The sequence below is a fragment of the Fukomys damarensis genome, unplaced genomic scaffold (genome assembly GCF_012274545.1).
Source record: "Fukomys damarensis isolate Sample0158 unplaced genomic scaffold, DMR_v1.0_HiC HiC_scaffold_26, whole genome shotgun sequence".
NCBI classification, from domain to species: Eukaryota; Metazoa; Chordata; class Mammalia; order Rodentia; family Bathyergidae; genus Fukomys; species Fukomys damarensis.
Genome location: NW_022900938.1, coordinates 10,669,013 through 10,679,369, shown reverse-complemented (window position 1 = coordinate 10,679,369; position 10,357 = coordinate 10,669,013). Strand labels below are relative to the sequence as shown.

Genomic DNA, 10,357 nt, shown 5'->3' with positions numbered 1-10,357 from the left:
TTTTTTTTTTTTTTTTGGTACCGGGGATCAAACTTCGGACCTTGTGCTTGCAAGGCAGGTGGTGGAACCACTGAGCTAAATCCCCAGCCCACTAAATTCTTCCTTTGAAATATGTAACAAGAACAGATCTTTTAGTCCGACGTGCAGAATCTATGATAATATGTGTTATTTGATGCCTCTATTAGAGTAGGATTTCTCCTTTAAAAAAAATGAAAGAATCACTGTCAAAGAGAAGCTTTTAAACTGTGATTTGAATTGTTTTTAAAGATCTTGACAGTTTTTGTTTTCGTCATCCGTTGTTGTTGTTCATTGGCTGGTTTTTTGGTTTTCGGGTTTTAAATTTTCATTCCTTGGTGTTGAGGGAAAGGACTTCCTCCCAGTCTGTCTTAGCTGTTTGCTCCTTTTCAGCCATGTGAGTAGTGGCTGCTCCCTATATCTCATTCCTGTTTTCTTTTTTTAATGAGTGCTTATTAATTTTACAAAATATTTATTTTCATTCTGGCATTTCCATACACACATTTAACATATTTTGGTCTTGACGGTTTTGAGGAGTGCTGGTCAGAATCCTAAGAATGCCTTCAATTTGTGTCTGTCCGATATTTTAAAGCCAGTCCAAGGTTATGATTTCTGGAGACAAAGACTGTAGAAAGCATTCTGTTTAGTATAACAGAATTAGGAATGGAAAAGAATGCTTATGAATATATTTACTTATTTAAAATGTCTGCTTCCCCAGAAAATAGAAAGTAGGTGTCACAAAAGTATATTTGGCTGTCTTATCACTCTTTCCCTGAAGACTTGAGGAAATCGCAGTAGGGATGGGAAATATTTGTTAAGCGTGGGAATAAATGAGTGAGTGTAATGTGTCCTGTCTCAACTGCAGTGGGATGCTGCGGTTAACAGACAGAGAACCATTCCACCACTGGGTTATAATTTAGTCACCCTTTGAGTTTTAAATGAATGCAAATGAGCAGGAGAGAATGGCGATTCCTCATTCACAGAGGAACCCTACTGTAGGAGGTGGTCTCATACTGGAATATTCCCCATGTCAAAGACAGATCAGAGTCAGATTTAGTCACAAAAATCAGTATATATCCTTGGAGAGGTATAGCAAATCAATATCCAACCAGAGCAAAGTAAACCAGGAGAATTTTATACTAGGAATAGCCGACTAAGATTTTAAAAAGTTGAAAAGCTAAAACAATGAGGTGGACATTCAGAACAGTGGCCCAATGCTAATCCACAAAACTGTAGAAGCAGCAGGGCCGATCTCACTACCCGTAGTCCACAGTCCTGTGTCCCTGAGCCGTGACCCTTTGTCCCGAAGGCTGGCGTTGCTGCAGCTGCAGCCTGACGCATATGGTGCCAGCCTTCTGTAGCTGCCCCTGTTACTACGCACCCTGCTCCCAGCACATGGGAAATAGAACCTCCTCCTTCTGCCTACCCTTCCATCTTCTGTCAGTGTCAGTCTTCTCCATGACCGTAGGGCAGCTGATGTGCAGCACAGGCAATGTGTTTGTAGGTTTCCCTTGCCGAGAGTAGAGAAGAGGCTGTGATACACGTCACATCCGGTAAAGGAGGAATAACCGAAACGTAACTAAGGTTTTATGTAGTCAATAAGGGAACAGGATATAAAGTAAAAAAGAATGGTTGTGCTAAATATTTGGAAAACTCCGAGTGTACATGATATAAGCCCTGGTATTGGGCTTGGGTATTGGGAATAGACCCCTCTGTAGCTAAAAATATGCAAAGCAGCTGGTGGCATTTATACCCTAAGAATACAAGTAATAATTCAAGTAAAAAATGAAAGTCATTAACTCAAATTGAAGAAACATCTGGTTAAAAAGATTGAACTCTGTAACCAAACTGGCAATGTTTAAATACTGTTTTTTTGGTTTTTTTCCTTTTCTTTCTGTATAACCTCAGGCAAGATTTTCCACCTCATTATGCTTCATTATTCCTCTCTGTGAAAAGAATAAGTGTAAATACAATGGCACCAGCGTCAACAGACTCTAAAAGTAGGATGGCACTGTAGGAAAGTACTGTAATAGTCCTAGGACAAAATAAAGACCAATACATATTCGTTTATTTCTTGCAGATGCTTGGACTAAGTGGAAAAAATGCAAGAATAAAAGTTGGTTAATTTCTAATCATGTGTTGCTTGTAGCATTGTCTACCTTGAGTATAGACAGAAGTATTTTCCTAGGTGGGTGCATCTTGTAGAAAATCAGACTTTAAAACTCAAGAATGAAAATGTGACATCTAATAGAAAGCTTAGTTTTAGACTTAGCATTTTTATTTTGTACAAAATCTTAAGGATACTCAGTCTACCTTTGCCACTCCCAAGTGCATTTACCATTGGAGAGACCCCACTTACTTGCTAAAATTTAAATAAAAGTATCAAGAAGTCATTACTTTGTCTAATAAGAGATTATGCAAAATGTAGACATATAGGAGCTCTTAAATACTGTATTTTCCAACTTTACTTTCTGCATTCAAATCTGGGAGAAGTGAAATAGAATATATAATAGCTAACAACTCTCCAGTGAAACACTGGCAGAACAGAGTGTTTAAGGTCTTCATTTTCTATATGTGCCTTCTACATTTAAAATTTTTACCTTTTACATTAAAATTTATATCTTAGCCTGGCATTGTGGTGCACACCTGTAATCTCAGCACTCAGGAGGCTGATGCAGGAGGATCGCTGTGAGTTCGAGACCAGCCTGGGCTACATAGTGAGTTCCAGGTCAGTCTCAAATACATAGTGAGACCCTGTCTCAAAAAACAAAACAAATGAACAAACAGACAAAAAATTTACATTTTAATCTTTTCGCTTATGCCTCATATTTCTTTTATTCCCAATCAGAAATGTTTCCTTTAATCATCTTTTTACTATGAGGTGTAGCTTTTTCTTTCCAGTTTGTCATACAACGTAGGTCCTCATTCATGCCAGGTTCTACCACTGAGCTACACCCTCAGCCAGACTTTTCAAATTAGTATTTTCACACCTGTATTTGTTAGAAATTATTTTGCTTTCTTCTTGGTTCAGTATGAGTCTTTCCTTTTCAAAAGATATTATGCCCATTTTTACATTACAAAGCATAGCAATTAAGCATATGTTTTTATTTGGAAGACTTATGAATATGTATATTGATCTAATTTAATTGTTTATATTTACAAAATAATTACAATGAAACCAATTTTTAAAATTCCAATATGTCAGCTAACATTTAGTCTTAAACTCAAAGTCAGGAACAGAAGCTAGAGTCTGACACGTTAGTAGAAATGTAGATAAATCCATTCTATTGAAGCAACACATTTTCTAGAAAGAATAAATTTAAATATCCCTCATTTTAATGGTATTTCAGGGCAATTTTTTTGTGGTCCGAATTAGTAATTGTAGTGAGAGAACTTGCCCTCATTATATATATAAAATAAATAATAATAAAGGCAATTTTTTAACCTGTGTGACGGGCTTAGGTATGGTCGAATGAATTACTAGTGAAGCAGAACGAAGCAGTACTATTTAAGGAGGTAGCAAATAAGCATATGCATTTGTGAACAGTTGACTGATAATTCAAGCGTTACCCTCTGTTACCCGCTCCATGAAGACTTCCTTCAGTGATTTTTTTAGGAAGAGCCAGGCCCCATTTTTTGTGATATAATATACTACTCCGGACTTACTTTTAGCGTGTAACTTGCCACAGTTATTTATTGCCTTCCTCTTCCCTTTATAGGCTGTGAGATCATTAGGGGTATTGCACCCTTCATTTCTTTCCTCATGTATTTATTACATAATCCACTCATCCATTCAAACCTTTATGTGCTTGTTCTTGGAGGTGGTGGATACTTTGGGGCTGCCTACAACATTGCCAGATATGATTTAGCTCATCTCCCCTGGGCCCTGGGTTAACAGTGGAGCATGATTATGAATACTCTGTGCTTGAAATTCACTATGGCTTACAAAGTAGGGTTCCAGGAAATCAACATGGAGGGACTCACCCTATCAAGTAGTTGATTGCATTTTATTCATAAGTCCCCTTGTCCAAGTCTCAGGAAGAGCAGCATGTCCTCAGATGTTCATTTGCCAGGCTTTACTTTACCTTCTGTGACAAGCACCACCTTTCCTTGAAATAGGAGAAGCTGTGCAGGTCTGTAAATACTATGTCTGCTGGCCTTGGAAAGCTTTGAGGTCTGAAACCAAAGGAATTTAACACATAGTAAACTTTAATTCTGCTTTATATTCTTCCTGTATTTGTGCTCAGAACCAGACATTAAAAATTCATTTATATCCATTTGCATTGAATATTTCTTTAACAAATCTTCATGCTTTGCTGCTGAATCCCATCTTTCCCACTATAAATTTAATACAGAAAAACATGATATTTCGTATGCTCACTCATTCTACTATAGTGGCACAAAGTAAGTTTCCCCTAGAACTCTAAGCGCCTGCCCTAAACTTGAAGCACATGAGTAGAGATGGCTCTCCACACGTTCTTCAGTCACTTTGAATGTTCCTGATGTCCTTCAACCTGTAAGGTGCATTAACTTCGTGTGGCAGAGTTTCAGCCTCTGAAGTGAGAACTGCTAATGATCTACATAATATTTTGATTTCTCCCTCCACCTTGCATCACACATTAGGCTCGGTGGTCATGAGACTCAATCATGATCTGACTTCAAAAAGTGTATCTTCAAGACTTTAGAGACCTTGTCTAGCCAGTGTTCTTAGCAGACAAACAAATTCTATGTGCAGCCTCTGGACCATCCCATATATAGTAATTTCAGGGCGTGTTTACACACGGGCACTTCATTTGTCTTCTTGCAGCTCAATTATATCATTCTTAACATCACAGCCTACTAATTCTTGGTAATAATAAAGGTAGAAATTTTCACCTTGATCCTTGGGCAAACAAGAATTAAAAAAAAAAAAACTTATTCACGTTTAACCCAAATTCTACTTCTGTATCATAAAATGACTCATACAAAATAGTAGAAAGAACGTATTTTATAAGAGGAGACCTACATACTAAAAACATGTCTCAGGCAAAGTACAACCCATCTATTTTGTGAAAGAGAACTCCTGGGTTTCAAAAGAACCTTTGAATCATAAAGATATTTTATAGAAGGTGTGACCTCATGACAATGAAACATGAGAAATAAAATACAGGGCCATTCAAAGTATAGAAGCCACTGGAGGAAATGAAGTAGGAAAAAGAGTTATCTGACACATTTTCAAATGGTTAAGTGTAAATTCAAAATACATTTATTGTGCCTATTATGAAACAAGCAAAATAATCTAGGTCAGGAGATGAAGTGATAAAGTCAGCTGAGAAGCCATTGAATCCTAGAGATACCTGTAAGGGAGAGCAGACAAGATTCAGTAAGGGTTGTGATTATGACGGAGTGAAGAAATCAAAGCTTAACCCATAGTGTTTGACTTGAACAACCAGAAAATGGAGGCACTAGACTTTAAATGGAGATTGTAGAAAGAAAAATTTGGCAAAAGAGCACAGAGTTTTAATTTTGAACTAGTTGAGCTTGTGGTGCATATTAAATATCCCAGTGAAAATGTCAGCTACGTATTTATATGCTAATATATCACGCACATATGATATTTGCATATGCTAATCGGGACCGTGATCTAGACCAGTGGTGGTGAACCTATGGCATGGGTGTTGTTTTTCTTTTAATACAAAACATAATGTATGAGTTGTTTTTTCTAAACAAAAATCTCAGTGTTCAGGTTTAACTGAGTATTGGATTGGCACTTTGTGATAAATTAGCGGGTTTTGGGTGTGGGCACTCATCTCTACAAGGTTCACAATCACTGATCTAGATCAAATGTGCACAGGTGACAAATGTCATACTAGAGATGGCACTGAACTCCATATGACAAAACAGCTTAGAGGGTAAATGCTGCTAGAAAAAGGGGATAAAAACTGATTCTTAAACCTCTTCACCACTCATAAATTGGAAAGATTTAGGAATACTCAAGTCACCGTGATTGAGGAACCTTCAGTGAATGCCGAGGAAAACAAAGAGATTGTGTTGCATCTGAACCCAAGTACAGAACAGCCTCTGGAGAGAAAGCATGATCAGCTTTCTAAATGCTGCTAAGTCAGGGTAGTGAGGAGATAGACTTGGTCAGTAAATGGCAATGAGTCGATCATTGGCCATCTTCAGAACAGTCTAAGTTTTAAACCGCATGCATCTGGGGACAATTGGTTTTCCATAGAAAGATCTATGATCTCAACAAATCTTTCAGCTATTCTGAGTAAAAGAACTTCTGTGGGAATTGCTACAGTAAACCAAGTGGGTTTTAGCTTTTACCTTCAAGATTTTGGTGTCAAAGAATAAATCCTGTGCCCTAGTGAAAGTAGCATTACTATGGTTCAGTGTTACAAACTGATTTGTTATAACCTGCAATAACATGAAGAAGAAATATGTATTTTTCTTTTTCACAGAAAAAGCCTAAAAAGTCACTTAATGTTTTCCTAAACGCTGCACACTGCATTTTTCCAACTTGGAAGAATTTTGTCTTTTACCTGAATGCTATGTGAACTGTAGGGATTTGTTATAGTTAATTTTATGCATCAGTTTCCCTGACCTGAGGGATGTTTGGATAGCTGATAACTGTTTTTTTCTGGGCATATCTGTAAATATACTTCTGGAAAAGATTAGCATTTGAATCCATAGACTGAGTAAAGAAGAGGGCCTTGATCTATGGGGGTGAACAGCATTCCGTCTTTAGATGTGAGTAGAACAGAAAGGCAAATAAAGGGTGGACTTGTTGTTTCTAATTGAACGATGTCATCCAGCATCTGCTGACCTTAATCCTGGACCAGAGCATACATGCTCAGCTGCCCTGTTCTCAGAACTGTGTACTCGGATTGAAGTATACCACTGACAGTCCCAGTTTTGCCAACAGCAGAGCATGCAGTGCTTAGCCTTGAGTCAAATCCTAGAATAAATCCTTTGTAGAAAGATCTTCAATCCTATTCGTTTTGTTTCTCTGGACAACTATAATACAGTTTCTGAGAGTTCAGATTTATCTATACTCAGCATTCTCTGGGAAGTTGAAATAGACATAATTAGACACACATTTCTAACAGGTGATCCAGCTATACAAACCTCATTCATAGATGAACATTCAAGGACATTCTTCAGTATAATTCAAATGCACATTTAAAAATAGATATACTACCTTTAGTATATTTGCCATTATTAAGCAATTGAAATATTAGGTAAGGGATGTAGGCATTTATACAATTGAAAATTTCAGAAAAAATCATATATTTTAAAGTTTAATTTTAAATTCCTGCTTTATATTAGAACTCAATTTGTCAAAAGTTGTATTCAATATTTTTAATAATAGAATAAATGGTTTTTTTACTTCCTTCTTTGGAAGACTTAGATATAGCTGGAGAAAGGAATCATTTAAATATTTTATACAATGGTAGTATTTAGCACCATAAACAGTGATATGATTTATTTTTAATGTGGGTATTTATTATTGCCATTTTAACTATGTAATTCACATGGAAATGTGATCCATATATATATATATAATTCTTATACAAGACCAAATTATGTTTCTTTCTATGAACAGCATTTCACAACATTCAAGTTGGCACTGGTCTCACAGTTCTTGACTAAAGAACTAATGCAAAAAAGTGAGGACTTATTACAGGGCTCCACCCAACGCTGCTGCTGATTAATTTCAAAAGATTTCCTCTGCAGATTTTCCACTGCTTTAGCAGTAGCTGTGAAGCACTTGAGATGAGATACCATTTCCTTTATTTACAGGAAGTGTTGCTAAGTTGGGGCGTTAATACTTAACCATGATATTTTGCTTCTGAGAGACAGGGAAAGCAAAATAGGCAAGGCTTTTGGTGGATGATTTCTGCATAATTACAAAACAGAGCTACCTGAAAAGTCCTGAGGGAATCCTAGTGGTGGAAACAGTAGTTTAAAAGGTTAGTCATTGTTTTTAGATGTTCTACACAAGTTCCAATAGATTTTTACTTGATTTCATTATCTAATTTTATTTTAATGACATGATTAACAATACTTTTAATAAAGCATCACACAAAATATGTTATCGCCTTCTATGGGTAAAGCAGTGGTTCACTCACTCAAGTGACTGCTCTTGATTTCAGGTGGATCTGAGGAATGCCAGGGCGCATTCAGAGAGCAGAGTGACAGCAGCAAAGGAAGATTCCTTCCTATTCAAAAATTTCTCTACTTACCTTAAATATACATTGGGATGTTTGTTGCTTAAGAAAGAACCTCTGCAAAGCCCAAGGGGAATTCCTTGCTTGTCCTGCTGAGCAAAAGTTCTACACCACACGCTAGCGCTTATTTCACCTCTTGTTGCCTAGGAAGCCATTTGGTTTTAATTTGGAGCTTTTTAGAATTATTAGCCACAAATAATAAATGGAGAGTATAACAGACGTTTTCCTCATAAAACTAAGGACATGAGGATGACATTTTCTATAGAAATTCATCTTACATATTTATTTTTATAATATGAAATGACACATTTTACTCTAATTATTAAAAATGCCTATACAAATGCATACCCGAGTTCAATCCCAGGTACCAAGAGAAAAAAAAATGCACACACAAGTGAAAAAGGAGAAAACTACAATTAGGTGGATATTTTTACCCATCATCCATTAAAAATTAGATAAAGAGTTAATCCTAAGTACTAAAAACATTGAATTAGATTTACACAAATATAGTACCAGATTTTCTTGAACATAATATGTATAAAGAAAAGAGTATAAAAATACCTGAAGGTAAAATAAAATTACTTATTAGAAAGATACCAAGTATTCTGAAAAATAGAGTTTTAATGTCTCTTACAATATGGTATAACACAGAAAAGGGTATAACAATGAAATTGTGAAAGCATTAAAACAAGAGATATTATTTTTATCTAATTGAGACAATGGAAACTTCTTAGCCATGGATATGAGTCTGTGACTGAAGATGGGTGATCTGTTTATGAATATTTGAAAATCTCCAAAATATCAAAACTGTCAGCTCGCACGCATAACACATAAAGTATTACATCCACACAGAAAATTAATTTTTTCCTAGAAAAACATGGAAAATTTTAACTCAAGTTTTTTAGAAACAAGAAAAAACTTAAAAGCATTGGATGAAGTGGAAAGAAGGAAAAGCAGATTAAAGGAAAGAAGAAATGAGAGGAGAAAAAGAAAAAAGAAGGTGAGATGAAGGAGTAGTGTGCAAAGGAGAAAGCATTTCAATCAAAAGATCAACAAAGGGACCACAGATTAGGAGAAAAGGGCAAAATCTAGTTTTAAGAAGAGTTGGTGTTGTTTATCTAGGCTTTGCCCTTTTGAGAGTGAGTTGTCTTTGTCTACTTCACTGAGTAGGAAGTACTGTTATTAACACTAAAAGGGGCGAGGAGGAGAGCTAGCATTTCTAAGATTTTACCGAGAATGAGGAATTGCGCTAAGCACTTTTCACGCATTGTGTTGGAACATATGCAGGAGCTGTGAAAGGCTTTGCAGACGAATAACCTAATGTTCACAGCAATTAGGAAACTTACTGTTGGCCTCGTGAGCAGTGAGGGTTTGCAGAGTTAGGCTTTGCAGCCCCAACTCCCAACTTCAAAGCCCAGGCTATTGTTGGCTTTGCTTTACTCTCTCTCTCCAAGTTCCCACGGACACGTTCCACTCTAAAAGGAATAATGGATTTAGCCCACTGGGTATGTATAATGTGTATTTATTTAATTCTGAGATGCTGCAGTACTACTCATACTTCTAGCTTTGGCTTATAACAGGATCACAAAACAGAGCCAGACGTTTCCACATTTCTTTCAAAATATTCCAGAGCTGATACCGTAAAGAACAGTTGTGGGTAGGGTGGAGAGAGAAAAAGAGGCATCTAACTTGGGAAAATGAAAAGAATAAAAAAGACAAAAAGGGAGGAAGAAAGGAAAGAGAAAAAGACAAGAAGAGAAGAAAAGCCTGAATTAAAAACTCAGAGACTTTAACGATGATCAAAGTATTAGTTAATTACATATATTTTCTTACAAGAAGGACATAGTAACTTGAAGTTTGAAACCAAAGGTGCGAACTTATAGGAGATGGAGAATATTTGTGAAATAATTCAGTTCAGTTACCCCTGGCCGCTTGTGAGAACTAGTCACTTGTCTAATCTTTGCAGATATTACCCAGTTTAAAGTAAACCAACTCTAAGCCAGATGCTATGGTTGTTTCCCCTTGCCAGATAAAGAAACTGACAGAAAGTAAAGCAGTGATCACCAAGTCTTACAGCAAAGTGACAAAGCAGGAGATGAAGTCAGTGGGTTGTCTTCCAAATCCAT

General features: G+C 36.4%; 1 long non-coding RNA gene across 1 annotated transcript in view; it reads left to right on the top strand.

The window, feature by feature from the left end:
- Positions 1–8,228, top strand: part of LOC104871000 — a 20,920-nt gene extending 12,692 nt beyond the window's left edge. Inside the window, exon 3 of the long non-coding RNA XR_782689.2 lies at positions 8,157–8,228. This is a non-coding gene — a long non-coding RNA (uncharacterized LOC104871000). The remainder of the gene's footprint in view (positions 1–8,156) is intronic.
- The last annotated feature ends 2,129 nt before the right edge of the window (positions 8,229–10,357 follow it).